Here is a 19,593-nt window from a genome sequence, read left to right on the forward strand (position 1 = left end):
GTGGTGTGAGTTGTAACTATTCCCTTTTGTTTCTGATTTTGTTTATTTGTGTCCTCTCTCTTTTTTTCTTGGTAAGTCTGGATAGGGGTTTGTCTATTTTGTTTATCTCCTCAAAGAACCAGCTCTTGGTTACACTGTTTTTTCTATTGTTTGATTTCTGTTTTGTTTATTTCTACTCTGAGGTTTTATTCCTTATTATGTCCCTCCTTCTACTAACTTTGGGTTTCATTTGTTCTTCTTTTTCTAGTTTCTGTAATTGTGAGTTTAGACTATTTATTTGGGATTGTTCTTGTTTCTTGACGTAGGCCTATATTGCTATGTAGTTCCTTCTTAGAACTACTTTTGTGGCTCCCACATATTTTGAACTGTTGTATTTTTGTTTTCATTTGTCTGCATGTACTGCTTGATTTCTCCTTTGATTTGTTCATCGATCCATTGATTATTTAGAAGCATGTTGTTCAGCTTCCATGTGTTTGTGGGGGGTTTTTTTTTGGGTTTTTTTTGTGTAATTTATTTATAGGTTTCTATCATTGTGATCTGACAAGATGCTTGATACAATTTCAGTCTTTTTAAATTTATTGAGACTCTTTTTGTGTCCTAATATCTGATCTATTCTGGATAACATCCCATGTGCACTTTGAAAAATGTGTGTCTTGCTGCTATTGGGTGGAATGTTCTGTATGTATCTGTTAAGTCCATCTGATCTAGTGTGTTGTTCAGTGCCTCTCTTTCTTCATTTATTTTCTGTTTGCTTGATCTTTCCATTGATGTAAGTGATGTGCTAAAGTCTCCTAATAAGATTGAGTTGCAGTATATTTCTCCCTTTAGTTCTATTAGTATTTGTTTCACATATTTAGGTGCTCTTATGTTGGTTGTGTAGATATTTATAAACATCACATCCTCTTGTTGAACTGATCCCTTTATCATTACATAATGTCCTTTGTCTCTTGTTACTTTCTTTGTTTTGAAGTCTATTTTGCCTGACAGAAGTACTGCTACTCCTTCTTTTTTCTCCCTATTTTTTGCATCCCTTCACTTCCAGTCTATATATGTCTTTAGGTCTTAAATGAGTCTCTTGTAGGCAGTATAGCAATGAGTCTTGTTTCTTTATCCATTCTGCTGCCCTGTGTCTTTTGATTGGTGCATTCAGTCTGTATTCATTTAAGGTAGTTATTCATAGGTATGTACTTATGCCATTTTATTAATTGTTTTCTGGTTGCTTTTGTAGTTCCTATCTAATCCTTTCTTTCTCTCTTACACTCTTCTCTTTTTATTTTGTGGTTTTCTTTAGTGTTATGATTGGATTCCTTTTTGTAAAATTTTTGTGTATCTATTATAAGCTTTAGGCTTGTGGTTACCATAAAGTTCATAGACAGTTTCCTAAGTATATAACAGTCTATATTAACTTGATAGTCACTCTATTTTAAATGCAGTCTTAAAGTACTTCTTTTTTATTCTTCTTCCTCTTCCACACTTTATATATTAGGTTTCATAATCTGCATTTTTATATCCCTTGACTGTATTTGTGTATATTTGATTTTACTACTCTTTTTTAACTTGATACTTGCTTACTAATAGGTCTACTACCTTTATTGTGGGTTTTTTCTACTGAAGAAAAATATTTAGGCTTAAAAACATTTCCATCTACAGAAGTCCTTTTATCATCTCCTGTAAGGCTGGTGTAGTGGTGGTAAATTTTTTAACTTCTGTCTATTTGGGAAACTTTTAATCTCTCCTTCAATTCTGAATGATAACTGCTGAATAGAGGATATTTGGTTGAAGGTCCATATGTTTTGATACATTAAATATTTCATGCTACTACCTTCTGGCCTGTAGAATTTCTTCTGAGAAATCTGCTGATAGCCTATGGGTTGCCTTTAAAAGTAATTTTTTGCCTCTCTCTAGCTGCTTTCAGTACTCTCTCTTTATCCTTAATTTTTGTCATCTTAATTATTATATGTCTTTATGTTATCTTCCTGAGATTCCTTTTATTAGGGGCTCTCTTCACTTCTAGGACCTGGATGTCTATTTCGTGCCCCAGATTGGAGAATTTTTCAGCAATTATTTGTTCAAAGAGACTTTCTACTCTCTTGTCTTACTCTTCTTCTGGTATCCCTACTATTCAAATGTTTTTTCATTTGGAGTCACTACACAGCTCTCTTTGCATCTTCTTGAATATAGAGATTCTTTTTTCTCTCTGTTCTTCAACTTCATTATTTTTCCGTTCTCTAATGTCCATCTCATTGATTGTCTCCTCTGTTTTCAGCAGTCTATTATTCATTACTGCCACTGTATTTTTTCATTTCTGTTAGTGTATTCTTTAGCTCTGAGTGGCTCTTTTTCAAATCTATCTCTCTGTTGAAATTCTTCCTGAAATCATCAGTACTTTTCTCCATATCAATAGCATATTTATAACTGTTATTTTGAAATATTTATCAAGAAGATTGGTGATCTCTGTTTCATTTAGCTCTCTTTCTGATTTCTTATCCTGTTCTTTTGTTGGGAACATATTCCTCTATCTTGTCATTTTGTCTGGGTTTCTGTGTTTCTTCCTTTGTATTAGATAGATCCTTTATGCCTCCTGGTCTGGAGATTAATGGTTTTATGAAGAAGGCATCCTATGGTGCATATAAGCTCAAGGCTCTTTGCTCACCTGTGACTGGATCTCCTTCACTGTGGAGCTGCAGTTGCCATTGGTGGGCTATGGGTGGGACCACCTTTCTGCCTGTATGCCGGCAGTAAGTGATCTCCCTCTATTGTGGCTGACAGCTCACCTCAGCCATCCCTTTGTGAGCCATGCAGTGGTGCTTCTGCTGGGGTCATTGTGGGTAGGGGCACCTTCTGCTTCCCCTGTAGCAGTGGCAGTGCTGCTAAGTCCATGGGGTGGGTGAGGCAGGTGACAGGGGAGCAGAGCACATGGCTGGGCTGCCAGTAAAGAGGAAGGAGTGCTTGGAGCTGGCTCTCACAGTCCCTCCCCATTTTGGCTGAGAGAGGGCTGGGAAATCTTGGAAAGCCCCCTTCACCATCCAGGTCACAAAGTCTGACTGCTGCTGGGTGCATGCGCCAGGCATGTACACAGAGAAGCACCTCAAGGCTGAGCTGTCAGTGAGGGGAATTGAGTATTTTGGACTGGCTCTTGCAAGCACCCAATCAGTTGTGCTGAAGGAAAGTGTTGTCCACCTGTTCTTTCTGTGGAAAGAACTCCACCAACCCTTGCCCCCTGGCACCCTTCCCACTGCTGAAAAATCTTTCAAATTGATGACTGTGTTGGGTCTTAGTGGGGTCATCAGAGCATGTCTGTCTTCCAAAAGTGGCAGGAATCCCAGGCTCCCAGTGTGTTCCAAGTCTTCCTGGTGTCCAGCCCATTAATCACCAAATTCCAGTGCAATGTCCATTTGTGTTCCCTGAGCAGATCTCCAGGGCCAGGTGTGCAGAGTTCCTGAGTGCTTATCCACTCCCCACTCCATTCCTCTCCCTCCTTCTTGTGGGCTGGGATGGGGGAAGGGCTTGAGGTGTGCTTGATAGTGGCTCTGCTACTTTACCCTTCTCTATGTGGTCTTCTTTTCTTTACCAGGTGTAGATCTGTTCTACAGTCTTCAGGTTATTTTCAGGGTTAGTTGTTTTGGCTCTAGTTGCTTCCTTGGTGTATATGTGGGAGGAGGTTTCTGCCTTGTCTTTCTACTCTGCCATCTTTTTCTGATTGATGTCTTTTAAATCTCTTTAAATCTATGGGTTACCCCTCCATCTCTCTCTTTTAATTGCTGTTTTCACTGAAGGAACTAAGTAGTTTGTCTTGTAGATTTTCCTGGGTCTAGATTTGGTCTTGGTCTCCATGGTGCTGTATAATGTGTCCCTATGTCCCTTATGTTTTATATAAATTGGCCGAGATTGAGCAGATTCAAAGTTTTTGTTTGTTGTTTTTGTTTTGTACAACTACTCCACGGATTGTGTTGGGTATGTCTATCAAGAGAGGTAAAATATCTGGAGACTCTTTTTGTGATATTATTAGCCATTGATGATCATTACCTAGATCTATTCATTCATTAGTAGATGCAAAATGGTGAAAATCTCATTCTGTTAGTCCTTCATTTATTAGCTTGAGTACTTATATAAATAGAAACTTGCTTTCTTCAATAATTTGTTTACAATGAAGTCCAGATAATATAGAAACAGCAAAAATAAATGCTTAATTCTTCTCCCTATTTGTAATATTTTGAAGTAATGTTTCCATCTCCTACAAAGTTGACCAATGGGGATTGTTTGTTTGATGACATTATGAGCTAACTCTTAGAACTAACATATTTGAAATATTTTACTCCATTTATTGTTCCATTTGATGTTCAAATTTTCTTACCTTTGACCAGTATATTACTCAGGCTAGCTCCTGAGTTCCTGTGATACAAAGTATGGTGGTATTTAATAGGGTCTTTACTTTTTGGTGTGATCCAGGCTTATCTTTTACATTTCCTTCACCAAATCAGATATGGCCATTTCTCTAATAAAATTCTGTATCTTATTAATGGGAAATATTATTTAAAAACCACAGTCTTGGCTCAGGGGGTAATGATTACTACTGGGTTGATACCTTGATTCTTGTTTTATTCAGTGGAAAGAGCAAGGAAATACAATTTTTAAAAATCTTTCCATTGAAATATAACATGCAGAAAAATTCACAAATCTTGAGTGAACTGCTTTCAAATTTTTGCAAATATACACAACATATAACCATCATTCAATTCAAGATATAGTACATTACCACATCTGGGAAGCCTTCCTTTTACTCCTTCCCAATTACTATCATGGCCAAATTTAACTTCTATCATCATGAGTTAGTTTATTTACATTATATCAATGGAATCCTAGTGTATGGACTCTTGGGGTTTTGCATTTTTTGCTTAACATTTTATTTCTGATGTTGAAGTGCATTGTTGAATGTCATACTAGTTTTTCGCTTTTCATTGATGTATTCTTCTGTTTGAATATACTGAAATTTATCCTGACTGCTGTTGGTAGACTTTCGGGTTGTTTCTTGTTCTTACTGTTCTGAATGAAGCTTCTATGAACATTCTTGTGCATGCCTTTTGGTGTAATACATATGCACTCAATTCCATTGGGTGTATTCCTAAGAGTAGTTATAGGGTATGTTCAACATTAATAGTAATAGATGTTTCCAAAGACTTTTTTCATAGTGTTTGTTACACTTTACATTCCCACAAGCAATATATTAGTTCTAGTTGTTTCATGTAGTAGTCACTATTTGTTGTAGTTGTACCTATTAACCTCCAACTTCCAGTACCTGCATCTTTCTTTACCCAAGGACTTTCTCCAAAGGCTGGAGCCTGCTCTGCCCATGGAGATGGCAGACTGAAAATACTATAAGGTTACTGCCTATGGGAGTAGTTCTCAATCAGTGATTGACAGGAGTTGGTATATAAATGCCACAACTCCTCCGGAAGGATAATCCTGAGGCAAGTATTCTACAGTGACTCTCAGAGTTTTTGTGAGATTAAGCTTCAGTTAACTCCCAGTGCTAATTTGCTTGATAATGTATCCTTTATTATTTGTCTTTTGTTCCCTATATATCCCCTTTCCTCACTTCTCTACCAGTGTTTCTTGGGACCATATACCAAGTAAATTACTTGCACTTGAAATCTTGTCTCAGCATCTGGTTTGGGAAAAACCAGTGATGTTCTTATTGTAGTGATGTTCCATATCCTTGCCACACTTGTCATGCCAGGCCTTTAAAATTTTAGGCATTTTGTACGTGAGTTCAGTGTGCATTTCCCTTATAACCACTGATGTTGGGAACCTTTTCATATTTATTTAATGCTTTTATTTAAGATAATTTCTTCAATATTCATAAGTAAAATCATTTTTTGGTTTACTTTTTTGGTACAATCTTTATCAGGATTTTGTATTGTTATTATTCTTGCTTCATAAAACAGATTTGGTTTTCTGTTTCATACTAGTTTGAAACTAATTGGGAATATCTGGACTTTGACGGCTTGGTGGAAGTACCCTAAAAAAAATCTAGGCTTGGTTGGTTGGTTTGTTTCATGTGTGGGTACATGTGAATAAACATTTTATTTTTTTCTGTGGAAAGTAGTCTATTAAGACTTTCTGTATCTACAAGGATCAACTTTTTAAAGTTGTACCTTTAAAAATTATCCTTTTCATCTAGGTTTTAAATCATTGTAAATAGTTGTACAAAGTGGTCTCTTACAGGTTTTTTCTTTTTTCTCTTGGTTAGTTATTCCCACTGGTCATAGATAATTTTGTATTTACGCTGTTTCACTTTTTGTCTTGATTAGGCTAGCTAGTAGTTGACCTATTTTGTTGAGTTTTAAAAGAATCAGTTTTTATATTTGTTATTTTTATAGGCTTTCTGTTTTTTAAGTCATTAATTTCTGTTTGTAGCTTTCTTTTGTCCTCTGCATTATATGGGTTTCCTTCCTGGCCTTTGTATAGCTTTTCTAAGTTAATATTTAATTCATTTTATTTTAGTTATCCCTATGACATTTAATGCAGGAGCTTTTTCTCTAATAACTGTTTAAGTTTTATCTCATAGAATCTGATAAATATTATTTTCATTATTATTTCAAAAGAATTTTGCAATTTCATTTTATGTTTCATCCTTAACCCAAAAGTTAATAATATTTTTTTGTTTGTAACCTAAACTATGGTTAGTTTTCTTTTCTTTCTTTTTTTTTTACTTATCAGAGGTATTTTTTATTATTTTTTATTAAGGTATTATTGATAAACACTCTTATGAAGGTTTCACATGAAAAAACAATGTGGTTACTACATTTACCCATATTCTCAAGTCCCCACCCATACGCCAATGCAGTCACTGTCCATCAGTGTAGTAAGATGCCACAGATTCACTATTTGCCTTATCTATGCTACGCTGTTTTCCCCGGGATCCCCCACATCATGTGTACTAAACATAATACACCTCCATCTCCCTCTCCCTCCCTTCCTACCCACCCTCCCACACTCCTCCCCTTTGGTAACCACTAGTTCATTCTTGGAGTCTCTGAGTCTGCTGCTGTTTTCTTCCTTCGGTTTTGTTTCGTTGTTATACTCCGCAAATGAGAGAAGTCATTTGGCAGTTGTCTTACTCTGCCTGGCTTATTTCACTGAGCATAATGTCCTCCAGCTCCATCCATGTTGTTGCAAATGGTAGGATTTGTTTCTTTCTTATGGCTGAATAGTATTCCATTGTATATATGAACCACCTCTTCTTTATCCATTCATCTACTGATAGACACTTAGGTTGCTTCCATATATTGGCTATTGTAAAAAGTGCTGCGATAAACATAGGGGTGCATGTGTCTTTTTGAATCTGAGAAGTTGTATTCTTTGGGTAAATTCCAAGGAGTGGAATTCCTGGGTCAAATGGTATTTCTATTTTAAGTTTTTTGAGGAACCTCCATATTGCGTTCCACAATGGTTGAACAAGACATTACCACTAGCAGTGTAGGAGGTTCCCCTTTCTCCGCATCTTCACCAGCATTTGTTGTTCTTAGTCTTTTCGATGCTGCCCATCCTTACTGGTGTGAGGTGATATCTCATTATGGTTTTAATTTGCATTTCCCTGATGATTAGTGATGTGGAGCATCTTTTCATGTGTCTGTTGGCCATCTGAACTTCTTATTTGGAGAACTGTCTCTTCATTTCCTCTGCCCATTTGTTAATTGGGTTATTTGCTTTTTGGGTGTTGAAGCATGTAACTTCTTTATATATTTTGAATGTTAACCCCTTGTCAGATATGTCATTTACAAATATATTCTCCCATACTGTATGATGCCTTTTTGTTCTGTTGATGGTGCCCTTTGCTGTACAGGAACTTTTTAGTTTGTTGTAGTCCCATGAGTTCATTTTTGCTTTTCTTTCTCTTGCTCAAGGAGATGCATTCAGGAAGAAGTTGCTCATGCTTATATTCAGGAGATTTTTGCCTATGTTTTCTTCTAAGAGTTTTATGGTTTCATGACTTACATTCAAGTCTTTGATCCATTTTGAGTTTACTTTTGTGTATGGGGTGAAACAATAATCCAGTTTCACTCTCTTGAATGTAACTCTCCAGTTTTGCCAACACCAGCTATTGAAGAGGCTGTCATTTCCCCCATTGTATGTCCATGGCTCCTTTATCATATATTAATTGACCATATATGGTTTGGTTTATAACAGGGCCCTCTAGTCTGTTCCATTGGTCTATGGGTCTGTTCTTGTGCCAGTACCAAATTGTCTTGATTACTGTGGCTTTGTAGTAGAGCTTGAAGTTGGGGAACATAATCCCTCCTGCTTTATTCTTCTTTCTCAGGATTTCTTTGGTTATTCAGAGACTTTTTTGGTTCCATATGAATTTTAGAATGATATTCTCTAGTTTGTTGAGGAATGTTGTTGGTATTTTGATAGGAATTGCATTGAATCTGTAGATTGCTTTAGGCAGGATGGCCATTTTGACAATATTAATTCTTCCTATCCATGAGCACTGGATGTGTTTCCATTTATTTGTATCTTCTTTAATTTTTCTCATGAGTGTCTTATAGTTTCCAGGGCATAGGTCTTTCACTTCCTTAGTTAGGTTTATTCCTAGGTATTTCATTCTTTTTGATGCAATTATGAATGGAATTGTTTTCCTGATTTTTCTCCCTGCTAGTTCATTGTTAGTGTATAGGAATGCCACAGATTTCTGCATATTAACTTTGTATCCTGCAACTTTGCTGAACTCAGATATTAGATCTAGTAGTTTTGGAGTGGATTCTTTAGGGTTTTTTAGGTACAATATCATGACATCTGCAAACAGGAACAGTTTAACTTCTTCCTTGCCAATCTGGATGCCCTTTATTTCTTTGTGTTGTCTGATTGCTGTGGCTAGGACCTCCAGTACTATGTTGAACAACAGTGGGGAGAGTGGGCATCCTTGTCTTGCTCCCAATCTTAAGGGAAAAGCTTTCAGCTTCTCTCTGTTAAGTATAATGTTGGCTGTGTGTTTGTCATATATGGCCTTTATTATATACCCATTTTGTTGATAGTTTTTATCATGAATGGATGTTGAATTTTGTCAAATGCTTTTTCAGCATCTATGGAGATGATCATGTGGTTGTTGTCCTTCTCTTTGTTGATGTGGTGGATGATGTTGATCGATTTTCCAATGTTGCACCATCCTTGCATCCCTGGAATAAATCCTGCTTGTTCGTGACGGATGATCTTTTTGATGTATTTTTTTATTTGGTTTGCTAATATTTTGTTGAGTATTTTTGCATCTATGTTCATCAAGGATATTGGCCTGTAATTTTCTTTTTTTGTGGTGTCCTTGCCTAGTTTTGGTATTAGAGTGATGCTGGCCTCATAGAATGAGTTTGGAAGTATTCCTTCTTCTTCTACTCTTTGGAAAACTTTAAGGAGGATGTGTATTAGGTCTTCACTAAATGTTTGGTAAAATTCAGCAGTGAAGCCATCTTGCCCAGGAGTTTTGTTCTTAGGTAATATTTTGATTACCAATTCAATTTCGTTGCTTTTAATTGTTCTGTTCAGATTTTCTGTTTCTTGTTTCTTCCTTGGTCAGCCTTGGAAGATTGTATTTTTCTAGAAAGTCATCCATTTCTTCTAGTTTACCCAGTTTATTAGCATATAATTTTTCATAGTATTCTCTAATAATTCTTTGCATTTCTGTGGTGTCTGTAGTGATTTTTCCTTTCTCATTTCTCATTCTGTTTATATATTTAGACTCTCTTTTTTTCTTGATAAGTCTGGCTAGGGGGTTTATCTACTTTGTTTATTTTCTCAAAGAACCAGCTCTTGCTTTCATAGATTATTTCTATTGTTTTATTCTTCTTGATTTTATTTATTTCTGCTCTAATCTTTATTATGTCCCTCCTTCTACTGACTTTGGGCCTCATTTGTTGTTCTTTTTCTAGTTTCGTTAATTGTGAGTTTAGACTGCTCATATGGGATTGTTCTTCTTTCCTGAGGTAGGCCTGTATTGCAGGGAATTTTGCTCTTAGCTTGGCCTTTGCTGCGTCCCACAGATTTTTGCGGTGTTGAATTATTGTTGTCATTTGTCTCCCTGTATCGTTTGATGTCTGTTTTTACTTGGTCATTTATCCATTGTTAATTTAAGAACATGTTGTGAAGCCTCCATGTGTTTGTGGGATTTTTCATTTTCTTTGCGTAATTTATTTCTAGTTTCATACCTTTGTGGTCTGAGAAATGGGTTGGTACAATTTCAATATTTTTGAATTTACTGAGGCTATTTTTGTGGCCTAGAATATATGATCTATTGTTGAAAGTGTTCCGTGTGCACTTGAGAAGGATATGTATTCTGCTGCTTTTGGGTGTAGAGTTCTGTAGATGTCTGCTAGGTCCATCTGTTCTAATGTGTTGTTCAGTGCCTCTGTGTCCTTACTTATTTTCTGTCTGGTTGATCTGTCATTCAGAGTGAGTGGAATGTTGAAGTCTCCTAGAATGAATGTAGTGCATTCTATTTCCCCCTTTTATTCTGTTCTTATTTGTTTCACATACATAGGTGCTCCTGTGTTGAGTGCCTGGATATTTATACCAGTTATATCTTCTTATTGGATTGACCCTTTTTTATCATTATGTAATGTTCTTCTTTGTCTCTTGTGACTTTCTTTGTTTTGAAGTCTATTTTGTCTGGTGCAAGTACTGCAACTCCTGCTTTTTTCTCCCTATTAGTTGCATGAGATATCTTTTTCCATCCCTTCACTTTTAGTCTGTGTATGTCTTTGGGTTTAAAATGAGTCTCTTGTAGGCAGCATATAGTTGGGTCTTGTTTTTCTATCCATTTAGTGACTCTGTGTCTTTTGATTGGTGCATTTAGTCCATTTACATTTAGGTTTATTATTGATAGGTATGTACCTATTGCCATTGCAGGCTTTTGATTTGTGGTTACCAAAGGTTCTAGGTTAACTTCATTACTATCTCAGAGTCTAACTTAACTCACGTAATATGCTATTACAAACACAATCTAAAGGTTCTTTTCTTTTTCTCCTTCTTCTTCCACTTCCATTATTTATATATTAGGTATCATATTCTGTACTCTTTGTCTATCCCTTGATTCACTTTGGGGATAGTTAATTTAATTTTGCATTTACTTATAATTAGCTGTCCTACTTTCTTTCCTGTGGTTTTATTACATCTGGTGAAAGCTATTAAACCTTAGGAACAATTCCATCTATAGCAGTCCCTCCAAAATACACGTGGGAGGTAAATTCTCTCAGCTTTTGCTTATCTGGAAATTGTTTAATCCTTCCTTGAAATTTAAATGATTATCTTGCCAGATAAAGTAATCTTGGTTCCAGGCCCATCTGGTTCATTGCATTAAATACATCATGCCACTCCCTTCTGGCCTGTAAGGTTCTTGCTGAGAAGTCTGATGATAGCCTGACGGGCTTTCCTGTGTATACGATCTTATTTCTCTCTCTAGCTGCTTTTAGTAGTCTGTCCTTATCCTTGATCTTTGCCATTTTAATTACTATATGTCTTGGTGTTGTCTTCCTTGGGTCCCTTGTGTTGGGAGATCTGTGCATCTCCATGGCCTGAGAGACTATCTCCTTCCCCAGATTAGGGAAGTTTTCAGCAATAACCTCTTCAAAGACACTTTCTATCCATTTTTCTGTCTCTTCTTCTGGTACCCCTATAATGTGAATATTGTTCACTTTGGATTGGTCACACAGTTCTCTCAATATTCTTTCATTCTTAGAGATCCTTTTTTCTCTCTGTGCCTCAGCTTCTTTGTATTCCTCTTCCCTAGTTTCTATTTCATTTATCGTCTCCTCCACCATATCTAATCTGCTTTTAATACCCTCCATTGTGCTCTTCAACAATTGGATCTCCAACTGGAATTCATTCCTGACTTCTTGAATATCTTTCTGTACGTCCATGCACATGTTAATGATTTTTATTTTGAACTCCCTTTCAGGAACAGTCATGAGGTTGATGTCATCTTTATCCGGAGTTCTATTAATAATTTACTTTGAACCAGGTTCCTTTTGCATTTCTTTTTTGTATATGTTGCCCTCTAGTGTCCAGAAGCTTCACTCTCTGGAGCTGCTCAGCCCCTGAAGCAATGTCAGGGTCATAGGGGAGTGGTATTGGTGCCTGGAGGGAGGAAAGAGCTGTTTCTTGCTTCCCGGCTGCTATGCCTGTCTCCGCTGCCTGAACCAGTGGGCCAAGGACACAGGTATAAGCCTCTATGGTTTGCATTTGTAGTTGCTGTAAACAGATCTTCTCTCTGCTAGGGTACAATCTGCTGGTTTGTGAGCCAGGTGGGGCAGGCCGGGAGAAAGGTGCAGTAGACTGGGTATCACGGAGGGAGTCCTTGGAGCTGTGCAGCCAGCCAGGGAGCTGCAGCACCTGAAAATCATCAAAGCTTCTAACTTGTTGGGCAGAGTGCCACCGGACAATTTTGTCTACCTGTCCTTTCTCCTGAGCAGTAAGCTCTGTGCAATCCTTGCCCCTCTAGTAGCCCTCTTCCTAAGGGCTTCCTTGTTAGTCTCTCAGACTGCCAGCCTTTCTTTTGTCCCCGAGCAGCTGGATATGGATCCCTGCTTTCTGCAGGTGTCTGGAATCTCAGTTTCTCCAGGAATTGTGCCTGTCTTAGCTTTCCAATCCCCTAATCACAAGAGTATCATGAAAGCACCATGAAATATAGGTGTGTGCTCCCAGAGCAGATCTCCAGATTTAGGTATTCAGCAGTCCCAGGCCTCCACTCCCTCCTCGCTCCGTTTCTCTTCCTCTCACTGGTGAGCTGGGGTGGGGGAAGGGCTTGAGTCCCTCCGGGCCACAGCTTTGGTACATTATCCTGTTCCATGAGGTCTGCTCTTTTCTCCAGGTGTATGCAGTCTGGTGCAGTCCTCTTTCCTGTTGCTCTTTCAGGATTAGTTATATTAATTATATTTTTGTATTATATGTGGTTTTAGGAGGAAGTCTCTGTCTCACCTCTCATGCTGCCATCTTTAATCCTCTATCCTATGGTTAGTTTTCTTGACTATTCTATGACCACTTGAAATGGATGTATATCTTTTATTACTGGGGTTCAGAATTTGATGTATATCTAAAAGTCTACCTTATTGATTATATGTTTAGGTCTTCTATGGCCTTGCTAACATTTTTATTCATTTGGTCTTGGATTGAAAGAATTATATTAAATTCTCCTATCATTATTGTATTTCTGTCATTTTCTAATTACATCTCCTTATGAAAGTTGTATATTTGGTACATAAAACTAATAATTATTATATCTTAATATGAATCAGTAGTTTTCAAGCCACAAGGATAATCATATAGATCAATGGAAGAGAATTGAGAGTTCAGAAGTAAACCCTAATATTTATAATCAGTTGATATTCAACAAGGGTTCCAAGACAATCCAGTGGGACAACTGGATATCCCCATGCAAAAAATTGAACTGTTGCCCCCACCATTCACAAAAATTAAGTCAGAGTGGATCAAAGAGTATTTTTTAAAGTGACAACTTGAAAATTCTCTTAGACAAAAACAAGCGTAAATCCTTGTGATCCTGAATCAGGCAATAGTTACTTTGACATGACACCAAAGGACAAGCACAAAAGGAAAGAAAATGAAATTTAGTACAATTAATATTTGTACTTTAAAGGACACCATCAATAAAGTTAAAAGACAACCCACAGAATGAGAAAATTTTTTGCAAATCATAGATCTGGTAAGGGACTTGCATGTACAATAAGAAAGGTACTTACAGATCAATAATAAATAAGCAAACCACCCAATTAAAAAGTGGGGAAAAGATTTAATAGATGTTTCTCCAAATAAGATAAACAAATGAATAATAAGCACATGAAAACATGCTTAGTATCATTAACCATTGGATAAATGCAAATCAGATGCACAATGAGTTGCTACTCTACATCTACTAGGATGACTGTAATAAAAACGAAACAACTAAAATAAGACTGAAACTATAAAATTTCTAGAAGAAACATGGAGGGATAACCTCCTTGACATCAGTCTTAGTGATAATTTCTTGGATATGACACCAAAAGCGCAGGCAACAAAATAAAAAATAGATAAGTGGGACTATATCAAACTAAAAAGTTTTTGCGCAACAAAAGAAACAATCAGCAGAATGAAAAGGCACCTATGGAATGGGAGAAAATAATTGCAAACTATATATCTGATAAAGGGTTAATTTCCAAGATATATAAGAAACTCCTACAACTCAAGCAAAAAGCCATATAGCCCATTTTTAAAATGGGCAAGAGACTTGAATAAACACTTCTCCAAAGAAAATTGAAGTATGGATGTTATTTTAAGATTCTTATGTTATTTTGTGAAGTGATACAATATCACTTAAAGGTAGACTGTGATAAAATAATGTGTACTGTAAACCCTAAAATAACACAAAAGTTACAGCTAATAAGATAACAAAGGAGATAAAATTAAATATGTTTTTAAAAGACAAAATGAGTAAAGGGAACAAAGAACAGATAGAACAAAAGAAACCAGTAGGTATATGAACAATTTAAGTAAAACCATGTTGATAGTCACATTAAATGTAAATGGCCTTAACACCCCAGTACAAATGCAGAGATGATCAGATTTGATAAAAGAACAATATCCAACTATATGCTGCCAACAAGAAGCCTACATTAAATGTAAAGCAACAAGCCTACGTTAAATGTAAAGCAACAACTCTGTTAAGCAAAACAAAAAAACCTGCACAACCACCACTGCCATTTTTTAAGAATCTCCTCATAATCTTATTTTTAAGTTTTGTACTATCTTCATTTTTATAAGTTTCATCAAATCCTTTCTCAAATGACACAATATATAAATGCTAAATGTTTGTTAGTGGTACTTAGGATGAAATGTATAGCCTTAAACACTTATTTGGAAAAGGAAGATAGGTTAAGTGTCAATACAAATAAATTAGGGAAAATAAAACAATAGAATATGTCCAAAGAATGTGGAAGCAGAAAGCGAATTAAAAATAACAGCAGAAATCAACAGTAATGAAAAAAAAAAAAACCCTAGAAGTCATCAACAAAGCCAAAATTTGGTCTTTGGGAGAAACTAGTAAAATAATCACATCTCTAGTAAGATTAGTGAAGGAAAAAAATAGTAATATTGAGAATGGAAAAATGATATAACTACAGATACAACCAAAATTAAAACAAAATAAGGATTATGAACAAGTTTATACTGATAAAATTTGAAAACTTAGACAAAGCGGACAAGCCCTTGAAGAAATATGACCTACTGAAATTGTCTCAAAACAGAAACATGGCCCAATATCTATAAGGGAAAAAAACTGAAATAGTAGTTTAAATTTTTCACACAAAGAAAACACCAGACCCAACTGATTTGTAAAGGAAAGTTGTAATAAGTTTTCTAAGGACAAATCATTCTAATCTTAGAGATGCACAAGTGAGAATAAGAAAGATCATATATCCCCAACTCTTTCTATGACCCTACTTTAATCTTGATGGCAAAACCAGAAAAGTCTAGGAGAAGAAAAGAAAAAGATTAATTGCAATCCTAACAAAAGAGAAATTTTAAACAAAATCATACCAAACAGAATTCAGTAATGTGTATAATATAATAAAATACAATATATTATAATCAATCTGGATTTATTCCAATAATGAAAGGCTATTTCAACTTTAGGAAAACACACACACACACACACACACACACACACACACACACATACATACATACATGCACATACACACACACAATTTATACAATTAAAAGATAAAAGGCAAAAACAGAATGATTATATAAATAGATGCAGAAAAGTATTTGATGAATTTCAACACCTTTGAATGATGAAAATTCTAGAAAACAGAATAGAAATAAACATCCTTGATCTGATAAAAACTACTTATTATAAAATACACACAAAACACCAATCTTATGGGACACCTTGTAAGAATTCCCATTCAAATAAAAATCAAGTTACTTAAAGAACTGATGATCTTAGTGCAATAAGGCAAGAAAAAAAATTAAGTCATAATTATGCTTTGGGTAATGATGGATTAGATTACAGTGGGCTAAAATTTTCATCAAAAACAATTAGAAAGGTCATAGTTTTTAAAGAACTATTTGAAAAATCACAGAATTACTGAGCCAAATAGGACCTGGAAAGCCATGATCCCTAGAGAAGAAAACAGAGATAAGCCAACATTATCCAGTCTTTTTTTCTTCTCAGAGTATTTATCAATTCTTGGTAGTGAGATGGAAGAAATTGAAATTCTAGATAGAAGACCTATGAAAATAAGTTTCTGATAAAGAGTAGAAAAGGCAGATGAAATTTTGGCAATCTCACAGGATGGGAAAGGCAGAAATTGAAGTTCAGTGCCTCAGCCTCCAGAATTTGGAGTAGAGGGGAATTAAGATCCTGGTAACAAGGGAGACAGAATAATTGTGCCTGAAAAACCACTGTTTTCCTTTTAGACATTTTCTGAGTTCTCAAACTCTTCTTGAAACAAGACAGAAAACTACTGAAGAGTAAAGCAAAGTTTTCCTCAGTTTGAAAATGTAGGGAAGACAAAAGTTGGAGTTCAGAACTCAAAGGGAGAAGAGCTTTCCTAAATACTCCATCTCAGTTTGGAGTCCTGGAATGCTGTGCAGTAGGTGTGGGGAAAATTAGAAGGAAATGGAATCTTAAAAATAATTGCAAAGCTACCTGATTACCTGATCAGCTACCACTTTATTTGCCTACCAGGAAAGAGGATGCTCTCTCTCTAGAAAACTGGTAACATCATTCAGAGCTTCTTACACAAACAAGAATTAGTAAGGATGACAATAAAGAGCTCCCCTGCCAATAAGACAATAGAAACAGACCTGCAGATAATTACTGGAGTTACCAGAGGTGTGTATTGAAATCTCCATTCATATATTCAAGGAAATGAAAGACAAAGAGCAGAATTCCACCTGAGACCTGAATTTCCAAATCTAGATGGTTCCATTGATTGATTTTCTTCCCAAGTATTAATAAAACCACTGTAAACATTCTTGTACAAGTCTCTTTGTGAATACATTTTAGTTACTTTAGGTAAATACCTAGTGGTAGGATTTCTGGTCATAGATGCAGTTTAACTTTATAGGAAAATGCCAAATAATTCTCCAAAATGTTTGCATCAATTTATACTCTCACAAACTTTATTTATAAAAACCAAACCTGTGGGGAAAAAAAAAAGTCCATTTAAAGAAGGAAAATGTGACAATATGAATGACCTTGTGGATGTGATGCTAAGTGAGATTTCAGTAGCAGAAGGACAAATACTACATGATTCCACTTAAATGAGGTGTCTAAAATAGTCCAACTCATAGAAACAGAGATTAGAATGGCGGTTGCCAGGGGCTGGGGAGAGAGTATAAATTGAGAGTGAGTAAAACTCACTGTGTATAAAGTTTCAGTCATGCAAGATGAATAAGTTCTAGAGATCTGCTACAACATTGTGCCTGTAATTGGCAATACTGTATTGTTCACTAAAAATTTTCTTAAGGGAACAGATCACATGTTAAATGTATTTACCACAGTGTAAAAACCAAAAAACAAGAAAATGCGTTAACAAATTGTGGAATATTCATTCAATGAAATACTAATCAGCAATAAAAAGAACGAACTACTGATATAGACACAGCGACATGAATAAATGTCAGAAACATACTGTTGAACACGATAACATGGGCATAGAAGAATACATGGTTTTATGATTCCATTTATATGAAGCTCAACAATAGGCTGAAGTAACTATGGTGATAGAGTTGAGAACAAGATATCTCTGGGGACTGGCACTGATTGGGAGAGGGCACAAGGCAATTTCTGGGATAGTAGAAATGTTTAATGTATCTTTGCTAGAACAATGATTCTATGAGGTATAGATTTGTCAAGCCTCAATGAACTGTACACCTAAGATAGACAATTGCACTTCATGCAAATTTTACCTCGGGAAAAAATGAACAAATATTGGACTATAGTTAAGTTTGGTTATTTGCAGTAGCATGGGCTAACAATTCTAAAACTACCTTTATTCACAGCAAAGGAAACCATCAATGAAATGAAAAGGCGGCCTATAGAAACAGAAATCTGCAAATCACATATCTGATAAGGGGTTCATATCCAAACTCTACAAGGAACTTGTACAACTCAATGGCACAAAAAAAAATTTTTTTAATGGGTGAAGGACCTGAACAGACAATTTCCCAAAGAAGACATGCAAGTAGTCATCAGGTGCATGGAAAGGTGGTCAACATCACTCATCATCAGAGAAATGCAAGCCAAAACACAATGAAATCCCCTCACACCCATTAGGATGGCCGTTATTAGAAAGGCAGGAGATAGCAAGTACTGATGAAGATGGCAGTAAAGATACATTGTGTGTAAAGTGTTGTATATTATTGGTGGGAATGTAAACTGGTGCAGCCATTGTGGAAACTATGGTTTCAAAATTTACGTTTCAAAAATTGAATATGGAACCGCTATATGTCCAGGAATTTCACTTCTGGGTATAAATCCAAAGGAAATGAAATCATTATCTCAGAGAGACATCTGTACAGTCAAGTTAATTGCAGCATTATTCATAATAGACAAGATGTGAAACAACCTCCATGTCCATTGAATGGCGGAAGAAAAGTGGCACGTGTACACACACACACACACACAGGAATATTCAGCCCTAAAAAGGAAGGAAATGCTGTCATTTGGAACACCAGCGACAGACCTTAAGGGCATTATGCTAATTTAAATAAGCCAGACAGGGAAAAACAAATGCATGGTATCACTTATATGTGGAATCCAAAAAAAAAAAAAAACGGAGTGGGATGGTGGGTGTCAGGAGCTGGGGGCTGGGGAAATGGGGAGAGGTTGACAAAAGGGTACAAATGTTGAGTTGTAAGATGACTCTGAGGTCTGAGGACCTAATGTATGACATAGTGCCTGTAGTTGATAACACTGTATTATATAACTGAACTTTGCCAAGAAAGTAGAACTTAAGTGTTCTCACCAAAAAACAAACAAACAAAAAAACAGTAAACATAAACATATGAGGTGATGGATGTGTTCATTAACTTGATTGTGGGAATCATTCACAATATATACATCTCTCAAATCATCACATGAACACTTTAATATATTTCAATTTTATTTATCAATTAAACCTTGATAAAGCTGAGAGAAAACTGTTAATAAAATATAATGCTTCTCCCTGCTGGGGAAAGAAGTTACAATAGAGAAAACAGGAAGGGCCATTGCCAAAACCAGTAGTCTGGCATGTCTTTTTAATCTGAATTTTAGAAGATACTCCAGAATTTGGAAACATTTTGGATAAATAAGAATTCATTATGAAATAAATCAGAAACTTGAGAGTGACATCTTTTGATTTATGTTGATTCTAGCTTTGGATTATTCTAAGACCCTATCCCAGGGATTGACTAAATTTTGTTCTGCCTTGGAGTTTCCAAAGAAGTGCCATTTAAAAATTCTTTCCTGCAAAAACACAGTGGTTTTCAAAATATGTGCACAGAACAAGAGGAATTCCCCAGCAAAAGTAGGCATAGTCCTTGTTGAAGCCTGAGTCA

General features: G+C 35.9%; 1 protein-coding gene across 1 annotated transcript in view; it reads left to right on the top strand.

Annotated features, from left to right (window-relative positions):
* The window catches only part of MTR (5-methyltetrahydrofolate-homocysteine methyltransferase), a 190,365-nt gene extending 170,999 nt beyond the window's left edge, over window positions 1-19,366 (top strand). The window contains exon 34 of the transcript XR_008998859.1: window positions 18,055-19,366. The gene's annotated coding sequence lies outside the window, so the exon portion shown is untranslated. The remainder of the gene's footprint in view (window positions 1-18,054) is intronic.
* The last annotated feature ends 227 nt before the right edge of the window (window positions 19,367-19,593 follow it).

This window comes from Manis pentadactyla, chromosome 8, assembly GCF_030020395.1.
Source record: "Manis pentadactyla isolate mManPen7 chromosome 8, mManPen7.hap1, whole genome shotgun sequence".
NCBI lineage: Eukaryota > Metazoa > Chordata > Mammalia > Pholidota > Manidae > Manis > Manis pentadactyla.